The following is a 21770-nucleotide window of genomic DNA, read 5'->3' on the forward strand; positions in this document are numbered from 1 at the left end:
CAGAGGAGGAGGCTTCTGGGTTGACATGCCACAGGTCCCAGTGCAGAGTAGGAGGCTTCCAGGGCAATGTATCAATGCTCCCAGCACAGAGGAAATGAGCCATCCAGGCACCAGCAGCACCCTCACCCTGTCAAAATGAGAAGACTTGCAAACAAGCCTCAAAACCAGAGTTCAAGATCACCTACAGCAACCCCAAAGGGAAACGAGATGGAACACTCTGATACTCTACTACCTGGACTCCCTGAACTGGCAACAAAAGAGGATCTGGAAAGAATGAAATCAGAAATAATTTCTCAGATATAAGCAGAGATTGTGCCCATAGTGCAAGACATGATTAATAAATCTAGAGAGGACACAGATAAAAAAATAGAGGATCTGAGAAACATGATGGAATCCCAACATAGGAAACAAATGGAATCCATAAAACAAATGCAAATAGATTTCTAGGAGGTTGAAAACTCCATTGAAACTCTACACAGCAGAATGAGCCAATGTGGGGACAGAATTTCAGATACAGAAGATGAGATTGCAGTTAGTGACCAGGAAAAGAAAAATTGCTTCAAAATTGTAAAGGACCATGAGAAATGAATGCAGCAGCTGCTAGACGATGGAAAGAAGAATAACATAAGACTGATTGGAGTCAATGAAGAAACAGGAGAGAGTGGAGATGACACAAAAAACTGTTCACAGAAGTAATGGCAGAAAACTTCCCTAGCAGGGGGAAAGAACTTAACATAAAGATAAGTGAGGCATATAGGACTCCAGTTAGCCTTGATCAAAAAAATCTACACATAGGCATATAATTGTTAAGATTCCAGAACCCAACAGAAGAACAAATTTCTACAAGCAGTTAGAGAAAAGAAACAAATCACATACAAAGGGAAGCCCATCAGAATCACAGCAGACTTCTCAACCCAAACACTCAAGGCAAGAAGAGCTTGGAATGAAGTATTGCAAGCATGAAAGGAAAACAGCCTCCAACCCAGACTGATGTACCCTGCAAAACTATCTTTCAAAGTTGATCTAGAAATAAGATATTTTCATGACAAAGTGCACTTTAGGAACTTCATAAATACAAAACCAGCACTTCAAAAAATTTTAGAAAATATCCTAGGAAAGGACAACTAGGATCACAACTCCAGAAAGCCCAACAGAATGAATACATTGGACACAAGAAGAAATTAAGTGCAAAGGGGGAGAATCCAACAAAAAGAAAAAGTCATAACAATGATAAATCAATATGTATCAGTTATAAGCATCAATGTTAATGATTTCAACTCACCAATCAAAAGAAATATACGAGCAGAATGGGTTTAGAAGCAAGATCCATCAATATTCTGCAAACAAGAAACACACTTAATTCAAAAAGAAACTCATAGACTGAAAGTTAAAGGGTGGAAAACAATACTCCATGCAACAAGAACCCCCAAAAAAGCAGGAGAACCTATCCTTTTTGCAGATCAAGTGGATTTCAAAGCAACACTGATTGAGAGAGACAAAGAAGGACACTACATCCTTGAAAAGAGAACAATCCAAGAGGAAGAGATGACAATCATAAACATATACACACCAAACACTAGTGCACCCAACTATGTAAAACAAATACTAATGGACAAGAAAAATCATATAAGCTCTAATACAATAGTAATGGAGGACCTCAAAACACCATTGTCACAAATAGATAGATCAACTAGACAAAAAACAAGCAATGAAATACTAAAACTCAATCAAACTCTTGAACAAATGAACTTAACAGATGTTTACAGAGTGTTCCACCCCACAAAATCAAAATACACATTCTTTTCAGCTACACCGGGGTCTTTCTCCAAAGCAGACTACATACTCGCTCATAGAACATATTTAAGTAAGTGCAAAGGAATTGAAGTTATCCTCTGTATATTATCAGACCATAGTGGGATGAAACTGGAGATCAATACCAAAAGAAACTGCAAAAATTTCATAAACACATGGAAATTGAACAACACACTTCTGAATAACCAATGGGTCACAGAGGAAATTAAAGAAGAAATCAGACAGTTCCTTCAAGTAAATGACAATGACAAGACAACATATCGGAATCTATGGGACACCATGAAAGCAGTCTTATGGGGGAAATTCATAGCAATGAATACTCATATTAGGAAAACAGAGTGAGCCCAATTAAACAATCTGATGCTGAACCTCAGGCTTCTAGAAAAAGAAGAGCAGGACAAATCCAAAGCTCATAAAAGGGAGGAAATTATAAAGATCAGAGGAGAAATCGATGCAATGGAGACTAAGAGAACAATACCAAAAATCAATGAAGCCAAGAGTTGGTTCTTCAAAAGAATCAACAAAACTGACAAACCCTTAGCCAACCTTATCAGAAAAAGGAAAGAAAAGCCCCAAATCCATGAAATTAGGAATGAAAAGGGTGAAATTACAACAGACCCAGCAGAAATCCAGAGGATCATCAATACCTACTTCCAGAACCTATATGCCAATAAGATGGAAAACACAGAAGAAATGGACAGATTCCTAGATATGTATGAATTACCAAAGTTGAACGAAGAAGACTTAAAAATTCGAAATGACCCAATATGAATCAATGAAATTGAAAATGTAATAAAAACTTACCACCCAAGAAAAGCCCAGGTCTTGATGGCTTCACTGCTGAATTGTACAAGACATTTAGAGAGGAATTACTGCCACTACTGTTTTAACTCTTCAGTGAAATTGAAAGGGAAGCAATGCTCCCAAATTCATTCCTGTAAGCAAGCATCACCTTGATCCCCAAAGCAGAAAAAGACCCAACCAAAAAAGAGAACTATAGGCCAATCTCACTAATGAACATAGATGCAAAAATTCTTAATAAGATACTGACAAATAGAAAGGCAAAGATCATCGTGAAGATCATATACCCTGACCAAGTGGGATTCATCCCAGGGATGCAGGGATGGTTCAACATACACAAATCAATCAATGTAATACACTATATCAGTAGAGCCAAGGGCAAAAACCATATCATATGATCATCTCAATAGATTCAGAAAAAGCATTTGACAAAAGCCAACATGCATTTATAATAAAAAGAAAAACCTACCAAAAATTGGAATAGACGGTTTCTACCTCAATCTGATAAAAGCCATCCATGAAAAACCAACAGCCAATATCATACTAAATGGTCAATAACTGAAATCCTTCACAGTAAAATCAGGAAGAAGACAAGGATGTCCACTACCACCACGCCTGTTCAATATAGTTTTGGAAACATTAGTCACAGCAAGTAGACAAGAGAAAGAAATAAAAAGAATAAAGATAGGAAATGAAGAAGTCAAATTGTCATTATTTGCAAATGACACGATACTCTATATAGAAGACCCCAAGAATGCCACCAAAAGTCTTCTAGACTTAATAACAAAATTCAGTCAAGTAGCTGGATACAAGGTCAACACACAAAAATCAATAGCTTTCCTCTACAAGAACAACAGACTCACTGAGAGAGAAAAAGGGAAACCAATTCCTTTCACAATAGCATCCAAACAACTGAAACATCTAGCAATCAACCTAACAAAAGAAATCAAAGACCTCTTCTCTGAAAACTATAGCACTCTGAAAAGTGAGATTGAAGACGTTATCAGAAAATGGAAAGATATCCCTTGCTCCTGGGTAGGAAGAATCAACATAGTAAAAATGGACATACTTCCAAAATTGCTATACAGTTTCAATGCATTCCAAATTGAAATCCAAGCAGCATACTTCATGGACCCTGAGAAAACAATCCAAAAATTCATTTGGAACAAGAAGAGACCTAGAATAGCAAAGGCAATTCTAGGTAACAGAGACATGGCAGGGGGTATCACAACCCCCAACTTAAACTATACTACAAAGCTACTGTGATAAAAACAGCATGGTCCTGGCAAAGAAACAGACCTGAAGACCAGTGGAACAGATTAGAAGATGCAGAAACAACTCCAGACACATTCAGCCACCTCCTCTTTGACAAAGGAGCCAACCATCCTCACTGGAGGAAAGATAGCCTCTTTAATAAATGGTGCTGGAAAAATTGGGTTTCAACTTGCCAAAGACTAAAACTAGCCCTATATCTCTCACTATACAGTAAACCAAAATCGAAATGGATGAAAGATCTAAATATTAAAACAGAAACACTCAACTGGCTGGAAGAGAGTTTAGGAAGAACTCTTGAAGACATTGGTGTAGGAAAAGATTTTATGAACAAAACCTCAGTTGCCCATGAACTAGCATAAACAATCAAGAAGTGGGATCTCTTCTTACTAAAATGCTTCTGCACAGCAAGAGAAACCACCATCAGTTTGAAGAGTCAACCAACAATGTGGGAAAAATTTTTCACCAGCTGTCCCTCAGACAAAGGTCTACTATCTAGAATCCATAAAAAACTTTCAAAATTCAGACCTCCCAAATTTAAAGATCCAGCCCTAAAACTGCCATCTGAAATGAACAGGCATTTCTCAGACAAAGAAGTAGAAATAGCAAATAAACATATGAAAAAAGTTTCAACATCACTGGTCATTCAAGAGATGCAAATGAAAACAATGCTGAGATTCCACCTTACTCCAGTAAGAATGGCTGCTATCATGAAATCAACCAATAACCAATGCTGGTGGGGCTGTGGGGAAAGAGGAAGCCTGCTCCACTGCTGGTGGGAGTGTAGACTGGCACAACCACTGTGAAAAACAGTATGGAGATACCTCAAAGAACTAGGATTGGAAGTCCCATTTGATGCAGCCATTCCCCTGCTGGATGTCTTCCCCAAAGAATTAAAAGAATCATATCACAGTGATATATGTGTACTCATGTTCATAGCAGCACAGTCTGTAATAGCTAAAACTTGGAAACAGCCCAAATGCCCATCAACTGGAGACTGGATAAAGAACATGTGTGCTTTTTTTTTTTTTTTTTTTTTTTAATAAAATGGAGTACTATTCAGCCATAAAAAATGCAAAATTAGAGACAATTACAGCTAAATGGGTGCACATTGAGGCGGTATTCTTAAGTGAAATAAATAGGACACACATGTGTAAATACCGAATAGTTTCTCCGGTGTGAGGAACTGAAAGTGTAAATAAGGACTAAAAGGTATAATAGACAATGTGATATAGGAAGAAAGGGGGCAAAAGGGAAGGGGAAGTGGGAGGGGTAGGGGAAAGGAAAGAAGGGCATGGAATTAATATGAGAAAATAGAAAAATGGAATCAAAGTCTCTGTAAATAGGGAGGGATGGAAGGGTTGAAGGGAGGGCAGGGGAAGGGGGAAAAAATAAGAACCAAGAGTGATTGTGTAAAGGTGAAAATCTCCAATGATGAATGTCATCATATTGTATACCTAAAATGTACCAATAAAAAAAAGAATAGAAAATCAAGTGAACTCCTCTGCTGCAAAAGTAGACTTGATTTACCGAAAAGATCCTTCCAGTATAGCTCGTTTCCCGATGCCAACTGAAATCTCTCCTGTCGTATATTTGCATACATAAAACTTTTAGGAATTCTTTCCTTAGATTCAGATTCAGAGAAACAGATCATCCATTATGTTGATGTGAGGAACAGAAGCTTTAAAGATGGAAGAAAAGAAGAAGGTTCCTTCTGAGGGCTGTGGCCAGGGCAGGGCAGGGTTAAAGTCACACCACCATTTGTCACCACACTGACCCTTGGACAAGACATTTGGCATCTCAGAGCCTCAATTTCCTCAAAGAGAGGGAATTGTGCTATCAGAATATCACAAAAAGTTCAGTAGCTATGCAATGATCATGGCATTGCAATGTCAGGTAATGCTCCAATGAGGCTGTGTGTGGATCTCTGGGATTCTGGTTAGAGCAAGCTAGCCAAGACTCTACAGGTATGGGTCAAGGAGGAGGATCTCGGACTGCTTGTCTTCTCTGTACATTCAGGGGTTTTTGGTAAGACTGGCTTGGGCATCTAAACTGTGAAGGTCGTTTGAAGATAATGCTGCCTCTTCTGTCTGTGGGACTTCCCAAGGGATCACCTGCAGTGATTTTGTGCATGTGGACCATTCAGCGGCCATTGAAGGCTGTAGCTCACAGGTCTCAACAGTTGTCCTTGCAGGGTCTGTCAGTGTCTCAGCTGCAGCCCGTACCCTGGAACATTCGGTTTTCGTAAGAAAGTTCTGAGCCATTTCATAGCTTAACATTTTTTTGAGTTAGAGCTTTCTTCTGGACAATGGAATGAGGAATGCCCAAACATCTTTTCAATTCTTTGGATAAAATGAACAGATGCTGATTAAAGCATTCTTCCCTGACATGACAAGTCAATTGCATACCCCCTCCGCCTCTCTACAGAACCAAATAAAATAATTCCAGATCTTCCTGTACAGAGGGAGTCTTTATATGAGACTAGGCCCCTGGAAAGAAAACTGCCTTTCTCCCTTCTCTAGCCATGCTTCTCCAATCAATGTCCTTCCCAGTCCAGCATCCACTTTAACATCATCATTGACAACCCTGTCAACCAGTCAGTCATCAATACCCATTTGATGTGCTCTAGATTTGGCCTCTTGACATAGACCCTGGGAAAGGGGGTGTTCATTTACTAATTTATTGGGGTCAGAATCTGCTAGGTGCTTTAGTGAGGGATGAAAGATCTATAGCCACATCTCTATCTGTTTGCCAGTATCTGTGACAGCATGATAAGAGGGATTGGGACCTGCTGGCTACATGGACTAGGGCTTCCATTCTGACTCAGCCACTTGGTAGCTTTGATTTTTAAAATTATTTTTCTTTCTACAAATATCAGCTTTCTCCTATGTTAAGTGAAAGGAAACCTGTCCTTACAAAACAATGATTGGTTTAAATAAAATGTGAAGTTCCCAGCACCCAGTGGCAGGACACCTGGGTGCTGCTTCCCAGTAGCTCAGATGCTCATGGCTAAGAGGAATCCAGTGGAAGATGCTCTTCCTCTGTGGCCCTTCCACCTTGCTAGAGTGAGAAGGAACTTCACATGCAGCACACCAGCCTCTGCCAAAGCTGCTGGTTTTGAAGATGAAGATTTCAGCCCACCTGCCTTATCACCAGAATCATCCCCATGCATACCAGCTCCAAGAAGCCAATGTCTCCATGTGGGCTGGACACATATTCCTCACTCTTGCATGGAGGGAACACCTCCAATCTAAGTCCCTCGGATCCTGGTTGGTGCCCTGGTTCCCAAGATGGATGGGCTGGAGGAGGGCAGGAATCCTCCTGTTCATGGGAGAGGAGCTAGAAGGAAGAGCCTTGATAAACAATAGCTGGCCTCCCACTGCTTATCAGTGTTTTTGGCCTATCAGGCAGTGGATGTAGATCCTGTGGGCACATGTGGGAAGGAGAAACAAGACCAGATCGAGCAGAGGCCCTTACCCAGGTAACTTGGTCCAGCCAGGCTAGAATTGGACCCAAAGGCTGCCCAGCTGGGACAGTGAGGTTTTCAGAAATTGCTCGAAGGAGCCTACCCCAGAAATGGATTAAAATTCAAATTTCCTGCCAGATTTTGAAGCATCAGTTAATTTTCTTCTGCTACCCTTTGGCACTGAATTCAGAGTCTTTGCTAGCACACAGCATCTGTGGACATTGTTGAGGTCCAGCCTCACAGAAGCAATCAATGATCTAATGGGGAACTTCACAGAATATTTCTGATGAAATAAAACCCATTTCAGGCCAAGCCAGATGCAGACTATCAGGGGAAGCTCACAGAATAAATGCTAGGAAATAGCCCTGGTAGAATTGCATTCTGCTTTTAATTGATCTTCTGTTTTGTTGAGGAAAAGGAAATTAACATCCAGGATGTGGTTTTCCTAAGAAAACCTATAATTTACTACTCAGGTGTCTCAGTGTTCAGGTCAGTGGGGCTGGGCTCTGGCTCAGTCAGGGATATGACGAAAGTGAACTTCCAGGTACACCCAGGCACCCTGCAGGCCCTAGGGAAGTGCCAGTAAGATGAACTTCCAGGCCCTCCTTTCTTCTGCTTCAGTGTGGGGCTCTGCCCACCTCCCCACAAAGTGGACCAAGGGAAATCTTCTGCCCAGTGAGGAGAACAAAGTTATAGATTCCCTTTGGAATTTGCAAATCCACGTTCCTCACCTAACCTTCTACCCTCCACCATGTGTAAAGATGAATTGTTCAAAAGCACATTTGTGCATTGACATAGTGCTTTAAATTTTTTGCTGGCAGCTTCTAGACTGCCTGTCCTGGAGGCTAGAGCATGCATGTTCATGTGTGTGTTCACTCCAATTTTCCTGAGCATGTAATCTCTGCACCTGCTGGCTAACCTTCATTGGGAGGATGACCTAAGGCTCAGGGAAAGGGCATACTGAGATACGTGTTGCTGACACCCTGAACAAAGACACTTGAAGCTGTCCAAAGTAATTCTCATAAATTCTGCAAGTTAATGTTTGAAGGTGCTCACTTCACCCTACACCCTGGTGCTAGAAGTAGGGGGTCAAAAATGATCACTGCTGTGAAAGAAGCTGAATCCCATTGCCCCTCAGTGTTTTCTGGGGGTTAACAGGCTAGAACCCTGGTCACAAGCAATGTCTGCTTGTTCCTTGCAGGGGTCCTGAGCCAGGTGTCACCAACCTGCCTTTGAGAGGCAGAGGCTGAGGGAGCAGCAGGCCCTGAGTTATACATCCTGCTCCTGAGCTCTGTGAGCTGTCCCTTCTTCACTCCTGGTAAATCCAGACAAGAGCAGATCCTCACTGGTGGGTTTTTAGGATGAAATGAGATCCTGTGTGGAGCAGTAGTGAATACACACAAGCTGTTGCTGCTTTTGCTTTTATGACAGAGGCTGGGGTTTTTCAGGACAGCCAGTCACCCCATGTGCAGGACTCAAGATCATGAAAGCCACAGGTCTCTGATATGACCAGTTGGAATGTGGTGGAGAAGAGAGAAGAGGCCACAGGGTTGTGTGGTACACAGGAAGAAGCCAGCCACACTTTGTGCATCCTCTTGACTTCCTTGTCCTACCTTGGGTAGTAGGAGCTACAGTGGAGATGCTGCTATGTGATTGCGTAGTCAGCAGCATCTACGGCCGCCCCCCACCCCCACCCTGACGCTCAGGTCTATCTGGAGGGTGGGGCCGAGCCAGAGGCCAAGGATTTTATGGCCTCGTCTATTCTGGGCTTTGTTGGGAAGTATCCTTTCCTGACTTGTCCCCGAAGAGTTCAGAAAAGGAAAATCTCATCCATCAGGTTTTGTCTGGAAACATCTGTGAGATTTCACATGGCAGGGACACTACAGGGTACCTCAGGACACAGGAGGGTCTGGCTGCAGAGCTGGGCCTCCCTGTGGCCAGCAGAGCCACCTGCAGTGACCATGCTGACACTGGGCTTGTCCCATGGACACATCTATCCTTCTGTCCTGGAGGAATCGAACAACATTTAGAATCTGATTTACTAACAGCTTTAACTTTCTGTTCCCTGCAGATGGATGGAAAAATGAGGCCTCATAAAATGCTTACATCTATGGGAAGAATCCAAGGGAGGGAAGTCAGAGGGGGAGGGAGAGGACAAATAGGTACCTGCAGTAACAGACTCCATGCAATAGTCATGAAGAGGGTTTAAAACGTAGCTAGGAATTTTGGACAGCTGTGCCAAGGAAAAGTGTGCGTTCAGCAGAACTCTGCAACACTGCTGTGGAATAGTTTTAAATGTCTTTTCCCTCATAACTAGATTATTCAGTACAATGTCATTTGCCGCCACTGACATTTTCTTTAAAGTCATAAAGGCCTGCATAGTAATAAAAGGGCTCGGAATAAAATTAGGAATATCATGTATAAATTATCTTTAACCTTAGCTTCATTTGGACTGTGACTTTTTAGACCTGATCAATTTTCATGAAACTATCCACATAAAACTGTGAAAAAATATTTGATCCTTGGCTCTCGTAAAGGCAGCAGTAACAAGGCTGCTACTTTACCTCTATTTAATGGTGGTGTTGGTGTCAGTCTCTGTGGGCGATGTAGGAAAGCAGGGGATCATTTTGAAATTTAATGTAATTTCCCAGAGCATTGTTAGGGAAAACATCTCTGCCGGCATGCATATTTTATATGAGTGCTGTGTAGTCAAGGACATTCAGCAACTTACTAAATTTTCTGCTTAGTTGGAAAAGCACTCACTCACACAACTTGAGTGCTTCCCCTGGCATTGCAAGGGTAAATTGGTTGGGCGCAGTTGTTGCATTTTTTCTTCTTAGATTACTTGCATCATGGGTTTTCTTGCAAACAGGGACAGGAACCCCTTTGAGTCAGCAGGGTGAGCCTGGGAAACGAGATCGGGAAGCCCTCCAACCAGTCCTGTGGAGGAAGGCATGGCCTGAGCTCACCTGTCCGGACAAGCACAGAATACAGCAACCATGCAGGATGTAGAGCCCCCAGCAGGGACTCTTTAAGCCATTTTTGTTCCTTTAGTAGAGCTAGTTATCATGCTTTCTCAACTCTGGGTGAAAATAGCAGCTTAGAAAACTTCAAAGCAGAAGGAACCATTCCCGTGCCTAAATTTCTGGAGGATGAATTAGCCCATCTAGGACTATTTTTAGTTCTCTAGAATTTCTGCCTAGCCTTTGCTCAGATCTTCTGGGCCAGGAAGTCTCTGCCTCATTCACAATTGTCCCTCTGCACACACAGGAGCGCCTGGTGATGGGAGATTCCGGAGGTGAGATCTCTGCACTCCTTTCCCCACTCAGAGGCTGTGGTTTTCACACAAAAACAGTGCTGGCCCCCATAGACCCACTTTATCATCCCTTGATGAGGCTGCAACTGGAGTGAACGGAGTCTGAGGTCAGTGGGTACAAAGTGAATGGAGTATTCGCCATTACTTCCCTCATAATCCAGACATTACATTTATAGACCTCTCCTCCAGACAGTCCCCAAAGGGCATTTGCAAATTTAACAAACTGTGGCTGAGAAGTCCAGCAACCTCTCAGGTGAACAATTGTAATTGCTGAACCATGTAACCTCTCAAGCCCCCGCACAAGACACCAAAGCCCAAGTTCAGAGCAGGGTCTTCTATCAGCCAGGGGGATTCCTCGATGACCTGGTCATCGAGTGCAGCCTTTTTCTGTGACCAATCAGGCCCTTAGCCTATTACACAGTCACTATCCTGATTACCTGTGACATGAAAACAGAAGGATGGATGACCACCCTCTCTGCCCAGTTCAGTGCTTGCCCATCCTTCCCCGGCAAGGACACTCTACCTTATGCTCACTGATATCTGGGATTCCTGATCCAGGCTGATTCAGGGTGTGCAGAATGTGGTGGGCCACAGTCTTCCCTTTGGCTGGAGGTTGCTATTTAACATGATAGTGATTTCTCATCCATCACCTGGAACTGATCGGTGCAAGGAAATGTGTTTTTGTTTCCAGATAAGCCAGGCTACTTTGAAAGACTTTTCTACATTCTAGATGCCCAAGAGTCATGTGGGAAGAAGGAATTGGAGAATGGTTGGCAGAGCCTATAGGCTCCACAGCTATACCTTGTTCCCACTGCTACCTGGCATTTTACATAGCTGTGTCTTTCCCCAAGGACTCCCACAGATTCAATAGGACTTCAACTGGAATGCCCTGTGGGGATCCTTATCAAAAGATACTCTATTATAGAACACAGCAGGTCACCTACTCTTAGGTGGCAAGAGGCCACCTGTGGACTTCACTGTAATTTATAGTGAGGAGGTAGGCCCCAGCTCAGGGAACTTAGGTGTCATGGTCACTCCATGCTCAGTTAGTCCCCTGTCTCCACCTGATGCTGAGATGCAGAAATCAATCCCTGGACAGAGACACTAGAAGAATGTGAGATGCAGTCTCTATGCCTGGGCCAAGACAAGGCTGAGAGTCTCCCTGTGGGAAAGTCCCAGCTGGGATGCCCTGTGCTCAAGGAGCCCTGAAACACAGGCTTCTGCCATCCTGATAGCTGTCCTGTAGCCAGACCACAGCCCAGCAGAAGTTTGGCTAGAAGCTGGAGCAGGGAGCTATTTGGGCCTAAGGGCCTTAACCCTATTTTGTCAAGCTTAAGAAGCCAAGCCCAGATTAGGTGACGTTACTAAGAACATAGGGCAGCTGGTGATGAAGTTGGGGTGGGGGATCAGTATCCAGGGTGAGGGACAAGAGAGCAGGGGGTTCAGCATGACCCTCAAGGCCGGAGCCCATGAAGAATTTTGGGAGGCAGCTCTACCCATAGTAAGAAACACCCATGACTAGTGTCTCCCTACTTTTAGCTTCTCAAATTCTCCAGAAAGGCAGGCATGCTTGCTGGGGTGGGGCTTCCTCTCCTAAACTCAGAGCAAATGATCTATTCAATGCTACTAATCTGTAGCTATGAGGGGGAGCCCTTTGGATACAGTTCAGGAACTCAGCCAGAGTCCCTTGCTATCAAATTTGGCCACTGATCACATGACTAAGACTCAAGGCCTCTACTTCCTATCTGTACACTGGGAACACACATTTTCTTGGGACAGAGCATGAATCAAAACACTGCTGGCTACAGAGAGGCAATAGCAACCATCATTTTTTGGTCCTAACACAGTTACCCATGCTGATGCACTGCCTAATTCATAGCAACTCTCCATTTGACAAAGGGATCTGAACTTTGTGGTCCAGTAGAGACAGGGGCCAGACTGTGCAGCCCTGTGAGTGCCACTCCTTTGCTCAGGTATTGGCAGCAAGGATTGCTGGAGTGGTAGGGAGGGTCGGCTGCTCCCTACAGTGGTGCCAGCCCTTCACCAAGCACTTCAGGCTTGGAATTTGTGGGCCTTGAGGAAGGTGCCTAACAGAAATCTGCAGCTCACTCTCAGAGGTACTGGCTCCTCCCCCACGATAATGCAAGAGGGTAAAAGCAACTTGGGTGGTGCTGTACATTCTGGATTTAATTGTCCTTGAAATTGCTACATTCTGGGGAGGTATTTCCCCAGCTTTGGGCTGCCCTTGAGAAGAGGACCCCACAACTGCACATCTCTGTGATTAATAAAAGATGTGGGCCCCCCACGTGAGTCCCTGGCCCTGCAGACCCATCCAGCATGTCTGATACATGAAACCATCATCATCTGTGGGAAGCTGCTCCTTTCTCAGCTCCAAGTTCTTTTTTTTTTCTCTTCCTCCTCATCTGCAGCCTGTAGGGCAGCCTCACTGTGACATATGGGAGGAGCTACTGCTCTAGGTCTGTCATTCCTTCTCTATCCCTGGAAGCTAAGCTCAGTGGCCAGGGTTCATCAGCTAGGTAGAAGAGGTGTGAATTTCCCTCAGTGTCTAGTAAGGTTTGATATAGTGGATATAGGATTGTCATGGTGGCTTGGTCCGTTATCAGTTGCTATAACAGAAAACCACAGAATAGGTAATTTCTAGAAGAAAGTGGCTTATTTGGCTTATGGATCTGAAGGCTGGAAGTCCAATGGTGTGGTGTTGTATTTGCTTGGCCTCTAATGCATCACATCATGCATGGCAGAAGATATCATATGGCAAGAGGGCAAGAGCACATACAGGAAAGAGGGCTTGCCTTTATAAGAAAGCCACTCCTGAGACAGCTAACCCACTTCCTTGAGAACAGCCTTAATCACACATGAGGCTGATGCTCTGGTAACCTCTTTCTTATTAGGCCCCATCTCCCAACACAGCCACACTGGGAATTAAGGTTCCAACACAAGAACTTTTGGCGGACACACACAAACCATACCAGTGGTCAAGGCTCTAGACACAGGAGCAGGGATGACTCTACTTCTGATACTAACTTCTCTGAGTCACACTTCCATGTTCCCCTTGCTGACCTCCATAGTCATTTTCTCCTAATTGGGAGTATGAAGCAGGGCTGTCTGGATTCAGGGTCCCCTGCCGCCAGTTAGGAGAACTGGCCAGCAAGCAAGGAAAGGCCCTGCCACATAAGTAGACAATGGTGGGAGGGGTAGGGGGTGGGACGGTATAGCTCACCATACTTCCAGCTCAACCTGAGCCCTTTGTTCTCCTGGCAATAGTTGCTTCTGTGGTTAGAACCACCTGCCCTCTCACCAATCCAGCCTTCTCCCCCACTCATCTCTTTGTTCCTTTAGGTACAGGATCTCCTTATAGGTGGATGGGACACAGACCAGGCCTTTCCTCGGGGTCCAGAGAGTATCACAGCTCTGAGGGGATTCTAGCTGCATGCAGGTGAAGTCAGTATCCAAGATTTGGGTCAAGGTGATGGGAAAGCAGTGGTCAGGGAAAAGTTGACATTGAAGTGGAGACCTGAAAACTACATAGAATTGGGATGTTAATTTGAAGATGGGTGAGGATGGTGTGGTTGGGGATAAGAGGAGTACATTGGAAGTGTCTTCAGAAATCTGAAAGAGAAAGAAAGTGCAGTGGACTCAGGAACCTGCAAGGGGCCAGAAAGGTGGGGTCTGGCATGATGAGGAGTGGGGACTGGCAAGTCCAGTAGGAACTGAAGGGCCCTGGGTTTGAGGGCCCACTTCTGGGTATGGCAAGGAGGTTGGATTTTTGTTCTTGGAACACAAGCATCCCTCCAGCATCTTCCCCAAATTTCCTTGCTTCCCTTCTTGAGTCCAGTGACTGTGCATCCTCTGCCAAGTTAGGCTTTTCTCCACTGACCTTCAGCTGATCCTCTTCTCTTCCCCATGGTGTGTGACTTAAGCATTGGGCTCTCTGAGTCATCGTCCCACTACCTCTGATATCTCCAGTGGCAGACACCACTCATACAGCCGCCTACACACCACAGGAGCCATGTGGAGCAATCAGAGGCTGTTGGTGACAAGGAGCTGGCTGGTTGAGAACTGATATTTGCACATTTGTCTCTGGACCTTGCATCTACTTATTCCCTGTCCTCATCCAGAAAGGGCCACCTATTTGGCATCTAGTAAATGCTCATGAAGTTTGATAAGCTACGTACAGAATGTGCTGTAAGTTGGTAATGACAAATCTTGATGCATGTCAGAAATACTTTCGTGACTCCAACAAAGGCAGTTGTCCTGGCCACTCTATGAACTCCAGGCTGAGACACAGTACTGGTTTTTGAGAAGGTCATGCTGTCTTGGTAAAGAGAAAGTGCCAATTGTTGTGACCTAACTACTCCTCTGAAGTGAGATCATTCCTTTCAGACAGGAAGGTCTACAGTGTAAGTAAATATGGCAATGTGGATTTCTCCCTCATGCCCCATTTCAAATGCGTCATTGGCTGGTGATTTTTCTGGGCGACATAGTGACATCATCAGTAGTGATGGTGGTATAGCAAAGAAATAAAAGCCATGTTGATTTCAAGGTCCATTAAAATTCTAGATTTTTAAGAAATCAATATTTCCTGGAACATAAATGGGAAAAAATTGGTAGTAGATGAAATTCTATTTGAGGCTTTTAAGTGTATGACCAGCAAGGGATGAAAATATTGGCCAAAATAAAACAAAAGAAATTCACAAAAAACCCCTAAGTATTTGATAACTTCCATCTGAAATGCTATGTACAAGTATAGGATAAGATAACTATTTGTTGATGCAAATTCATGTCACAAACATTGAATTGGAAGTGCCTAATATTATGTTGGTGTAACCAGACATGTTACATCTGCCAGCACAACCTGCCCTCCTGGAAGAAAGAATGGCCTACACCAAACTGCCTGATGTGAGTTTGCTTTTCTTCCCACAGTGGTCAATAACACCTTCTTGAATGGATAGAAAATCCTATGATGGGCAGAAAAAGACAGCTTGTCACTTCAGAGAATTTATGTCTTTTGAGATAAGAACTGTTGTCAAAGTCTCATAAACTGTTTGGACAGCCATTGATTGCATCCCTTGGTTGGTTGGTTGTTGGAGGCAACACAGCTTGTGGAGTTTTTTCCTGGTCAGAGCACTTGGATGCAGCTGTGCATGAGGCTTGCCGTGCTCAGCCTTGGGCAAGTCAGCAGTCTCCAGAGAGCTACTAGACCTACAGATGGGCTGATTCCCTCTCTAGGGCATGGGTCAGCCTAGACACCTAGAGACCATGTATAGTTAGAACAGCATTATGTTTGCCATGTCTTAATGCTCACAAGAGAGGAAACATTAATTTCAATGCCTAATGCTAACAATTTAGAGTTGTAACTCAAAATGCCTCCTTACAAAATAACACCCTTTTGCATTACCTGGTTTTCCTTCCCTTATAGAATGGAAATGAGGCACACTTAAATACAACTAAATTCAATTTAGGTATCTGATGGCTTAAATAACATCTATTATTAGTGTGATTCTTAAGTGCTCCACTAGTGTCCACACTGTGTCAATGGAAAGAAGAAATAACAGTGCCAAAGGAGATGCATTTTATTCTTGTTGGTCACCAATGGCAAGGGCTTGTTAGGTGTAGACTTTCTGAACTCAGGTAATATTTAGGCACCAAAAGCCTTTAAAAAGATGATTGCAGGAGTCTCCACCCTCCTCTGATAGGTGACCTACCTTTTAGAAACTTGTCTTCTTCATCCAAATCATTCTACCACGTCTGGGACCAGATTGTACTTTGGGCAGTCAGCTCCATAAGTTTGCCTCCAGAAGATTGAAGCAAGGTTCAGTGTAACACCAAGCAGGGAGAAGCCACTGCCATGTCTTATGGGCACGTTTTCCTTTCTGTGTTTGGACCAAGATTCCTTACTGTGATGTCCATGGGAGGTTCGGGTGGGACCTAATGGGTTCAGGGCCAGTTGGCTCTGATCTCAAGTTATGGAAGACTAGGATTCTTGGGCAGCTTTTGTCTGTCTTTAGAAAGCTGCCTCTAGCCTGGGTGGGAGTTTATTCAGCAGCTTATTGGTGAGCTCTAACTTTATCTTTTCTCTGAAAAGCAGGCAATTTCCAGACTGAGAATCATTACTGGTCTGAGATTTGGTAGAAATTTGGTAGAGATTTTTGGCTTTGAGTCATCTCCTCCTTTCCCACCTGCATTACTTTTGCTCTCCTCTTCCACTGATCACTCCCATACCCAACCCCAGTGCAGATGTTCCTGTTCCTCTGTCTGTTTCACTTGCTCTTGCTTCTTTATTCAGTGTCTGCAGAGGTCAGAATACGAAAGCTTTAGTGAGTTGCCCACACATCTTTTCAATCACATGAATTCGATTTGGTTTTCTTTGGAATTTTGCATTTGTCACCATCAGTTTCAACAACTGAATGTCCAAGGCAAGGCTGGGCTCTGTCAGCCCTGATCTGGGGATGGCTGGCGACAACATGCAGGACACAAAAGACACTAATTGATCCAATCCCTCACCCACTCCTCCACCACTAAGAAGAGTGAATTTCCCTGCTTTTTTATGTTTCCTTTAAGGCTTGCTTTAGAAATTTAGGGGGAGGGAAATTTTAGCAATGCTTAGATTTTGAAGTGCATATGTTTTTGAACAATTCTCTCCAAATGGTAATCCTGAACTTTGATAATTAGGTGCAGATGATAAGATTCAACATGAGAGACTGGTATATTTTGCTATTCTCCACTTTCAGCGAGTCCTAATCCTGGCATTTCTCTATACTCAGATTCTTCTGAAGTCAGTGGGGCACCAGAAGCAAAGGGGGAGAGACAAAAAGATAAAAAGAAGACCAATTTTCAAAGCTTCTCTATGTCCCTGTCTATGAGGCACAAACCAAAGTTTGGAGAGAAAATAAGTTGTGTGTGTGGGTGTGGATGGGATTTTCTTAATCTGGGAAACTGGTTTCAGGCCCATGAAACATTTCATCAAACGCTAATGTGAAACCGATGTGCTCATCAATATTTATGAGCAGTTCTCTGACCAAATCCTCCCAAGTGGTCGTAGTTCCCTCTGCTCCTTCTCTTCTCTTATCAGTGCTGTCAAATAACAGGCAGAGGAAAACAGTGGAGCCAAATAATACAGAATAGTTTAGAAGTATTGTTTCTTTGTCTAAACATGCTTTCCATCTTCATTTTTGCTATTTATTTTTCACTTGAAAGATTTGCCTTTCCCCTAAAACCTGGAAACACTTGCCAAGTACTCACCATGTTCAGCAGACAATATGGAAAGATGCAGAGACCACTGAGTACCCTGTGCTTCTCTAGTATTACAACTGTCTGGCAAAGGGGCCATGATGATAACAGGTGCTGTTTGATATATAAGGAACGGAAGTTCCTAGGGCGTCAGTAACTCTCCTCCTAGCAGTCACAGCCGGATCTGGGCTTGGTTAGGCCTTTGTATAACCCAGGAAGACTGTGTTGGTCTCTAGGGGGTTGTCCTGCCTGACACACTTGGAACTCAGCCCTCCCTCTCACTTCCAGTGTGGTAGGGACTTGAAACCTGAGATCAGCAGGAACAGCTCAAACTGACCAGTAATGAAGGGATCATTTGGGCATCTTACCTGGTGATCCTTCAGCCCTAGAGAGAAGGATGAGATTGAGTCTGAGAGATATTTATGCCTGGGTATCTCCTGTCATTCCTGAAGCCCAGTTGCCCTACCTTCACAAATCTCAGAACACCTGTGGCTCAGGTGCCCCTGGGTGGAGGATTCCTTGCTGTGAATGGAAGTCAGATGTCTACGTTGTCCTGAGCTTGTCTCCTGGAGTGAACTCCTTTCTTAGAAGTCATTGCCTTCTCTTGTTTTACATCATCTCCGTGATCTCAGAACTTTTGAACTTGATTTTATAAACCTAGAATAGAAAAAAAGCACAGCCAAACCTGAGGCTCATTACTCATAGAAACTAATTTTTAAATACACAATTCTAGCATAAATTTACATATAAAGAAGGATCTTGGTTGGAAAAAAAAATCCTGTTATCATAACATTGTGGTTGTCATACAAAACCACAGGAGGCACATATGCAAAAGTTATGGTTGCTCAGCAACCATAATTGCCCAGTTTAATGCCTAAGCAGATAGACTGATGGTTGGAATAAAGTGTGAGGAAGATCCCACGTCTCCTACCACTAGAGTGGGTAGGTGATTGCTCAGCTCTCCCAGACAACACATACAAGGAGGATAATTATTAAACAGATGAAAATATATTCTGAGCACTCCAAATCTGCACTGCACTTGTAGCAGTTATTTGTGCTCCACATAAGAATGCCTCCATCTTTCCTACCCTTGGTATGATGTGTTTGTGAACTTGGAACCATTAGTGGCATCATTGTGGTGGTACGGTACTATGCTCATGGTGCAGGGCAGGGAGTTGGAACTTGCAGATAGTCACCACAGCATGCTTGTCACATCCTTGGTGGAGGTATGGAAAAGGCTTCTGAGACAATTTGACTGGGGTGAGGCAAGGGGAATGGCTTTCATTCTCAGTTGGAGAGAAGCTTTGGGAAGAAGGAACCAGCAAAGCCAGTAGTTGACATCAGGAAGAAAAACTGGGAGGCCCAGTGTTTACCCATTAGTCATCTAAATGCCATTTGTATCAAAGTTGTTCAGTGGTTCCTTATAGCCCTGGAGATAAAATCTGATCAAATGGACACTGTTTATGTATATGTTCTTCCCCATCAACTTGGTAACGTCATGCGACTCTCCGAGAAGTCAAGATCTCCATGGAAGATGCCCACATGACCCTGTTTACTACTGATTAATGTGGCATGTGTTCCTTGTGATCCAGGCAGGTCAATGCATCGGAGACCACCACAGTCCGGCTATGCACTAAAGGAGCCTCGGCCTAGGGTGAGACTCTGGTGTCCTCCAACCCATGATCAGTTCTGGCTGTGCCAGTTAGCAGGAGAGTCACTGAGGCTCCTGGAATCTGTTTCCTGATCTATGTTTGAGCATCTCCTACTACATCTTTAGCACAGTATACAGAGAATGGGGAGTCAGAGAAACAGGAAAAGAAGTCTTTGCCTCAATATGTTTACAAACTGAATGTACATTCTCGACCTTAGTACAAACCACAAGGTTCATTTTAAATTTCATCCTTGGCTTTCTGAAGGGCTTCCACAAAAGGACTACTACACAGGACAGATAGTTTTATCTTGGAAAATATTAACCAGCACTGTTACCAATTTCTGTCTTTTCTGTAGCTGGCCCTTGTAACTTGGTGGTGGTGGTGGGGTCTGTGTTTTTATGACACTTTCTCACCTCTACCTTCTTTGTCTTCCCCCCACCTCTACCAGGAGCGGGACAGCAACCATGGACCTTGTCTCATCCTTATAAATGCAGTTTAATGAGAAGAAATGGACTGAGCTGTGTCATTTGGTATACCACCATGCCCAGCAGCAGTACTGCCCTCCTACACGTCAAGGTGAAGGTGGAGGTTCCTAGGAAACTGTCACTGTTCATGGCATCCACCACCACCCTTAATAATAGTGTTGCTTGGTGGTGTCGGGAGCTCCTCAGAAGATCTATCTTGGAAAGGAGTTAGTGAAGTATCACTGGAGAGTAATTTCCATGCTACTAAATAGACTCTGTTCATTAAGGGTGGATTCACTTTAAAACTCAACCCTGGTTTTGATTGGCCTCCCTGTTAGTGATGAGGAAGAAAGAGCTAAAAACATTGCAACTGCATAACTTTGTGTTACAGAGTCTACACATTGTTTTCATTTTTCCCTTCTTTTCTCACCAATTTCTGATGATGAATGTGATCATAATGTATCCTAAAATGTACCAATAATCTTAATAAAAAAATCTATGATCAGAGTCTACATATTGTATGTTGCAGTACTGGGAATCAAACCCAGGGCCTTCACCATGAGCTACATCCCCAGTCCCGTCTGCCTTTTTAAAAATTTTGAGATGGGGTCTCACTAATTTGCTAAGCTGCCCAGGATAGGCTTGAACTTTTCATCCTCTTGTGTCAACCTCCTAGAGTGCTGGGATTATAGGTATGTGTCACCATACCTGGTTTGTGGATGCTTTTCTAAGTCAAAAACAATGTACTATTTTAGAAAATCCAAAAAATGAAAACAAATAAATGAAAATCACCCTCTACTACATTTCCATTTTTCAGAGATGACCACCATAGATATTGCTCCCTACTTCTGCATATTCTTAATATTATGAATTTAAAATTTGCCTTTGTTTTTCATCATATGATAAACTTTGAACAATGCAAACCCTGTATGTGTGTAGCTTAATAAATACTGTGGTAAAGGAGGGATACTTAACATAAATATTATGCTACTCAAAGGGATGAGTGAAACCCATTAGTTTTTTATCAGTGATCTTCAGTCATTCAGCTGTTTTTTTCAGTGTTTCCACTTTAGAAATGCACATAGCTATGGTGTCAAACAGGCCTCATATATTGAAATGCTTCCCATAGCCAAGTGATAAGTATTATCTCAATAGTGTATGCTTAGCTTACTGGGCACATTACTTTGCTTCTTTTATGTCAGAGAAACTTAGTATGCAGCCCTAGTTGAGGTCCACTTATCAGCAGCGCTGCTCTGTCACCCAATGGAATGGTTACATTTATTATGAAAACATTGTTCCACTTTATCACAAGTTAAAATTCATGTACATTCTGCCCAGAGGGTGCAGGCAGAAAAGCGTACAATTTCCCCTATCACAACTTTGTCACTGCGTAGGACTGTATTTTGATAACTGCACATTTTGAGCATCGTGCCTGGCCCTGTGAATTTGAGTTCTCAAATTCTTTCTTGGAATGAAGTGGAATACAAATAAAGAGATACATCAACAGTTTTGCAAGCATCTTAGCCCCAATTTGATGAGAGATGCTACAAAATCTGTGCTCCTATTTGCATACATTTTTTTGGTGGAACAAATATAAGTGTAGCTCATGTGCTTGAATTAGTAAATCCCACAGTGGTTGATTTTAAAGCTAGAAATTATCCCAAATATAAGCTGAAGAAATCTGCACAGGGTGAATAATGCTGACTTCTTGGTCTTCTCTAAGATCTTGGACAAAT

At 43.2% G+C, this 21770-nt stretch overlaps 1 long non-coding RNA gene across 1 annotated transcript in view; it reads left to right on the forward strand.

Moving 5' to 3' along the window:
• Positions 1-21770, forward strand: part of LOC147825707 (uncharacterized) — a 69693-nt gene that overhangs the window by 38254 nt on the left and 9669 nt on the right. The window contains exon 3 of the long non-coding RNA XR_015440213.1: positions 20019-20146. This is a non-coding gene — a long non-coding RNA (uncharacterized LOC147825707). The remainder of the gene's footprint in view (positions 1-20018; positions 20147-21770) is intronic.

The sequence above is a fragment of the Heterocephalus glaber genome, unplaced genomic scaffold (assembly GCF_053883595.1).
Source record: "Heterocephalus glaber isolate CG9 unplaced genomic scaffold, H.glaber_assembly_v1.0 deba00001497, whole genome shotgun sequence".
NCBI classification, from domain to species: Eukaryota; Metazoa; Chordata; class Mammalia; order Rodentia; family Bathyergidae; genus Heterocephalus; species Heterocephalus glaber.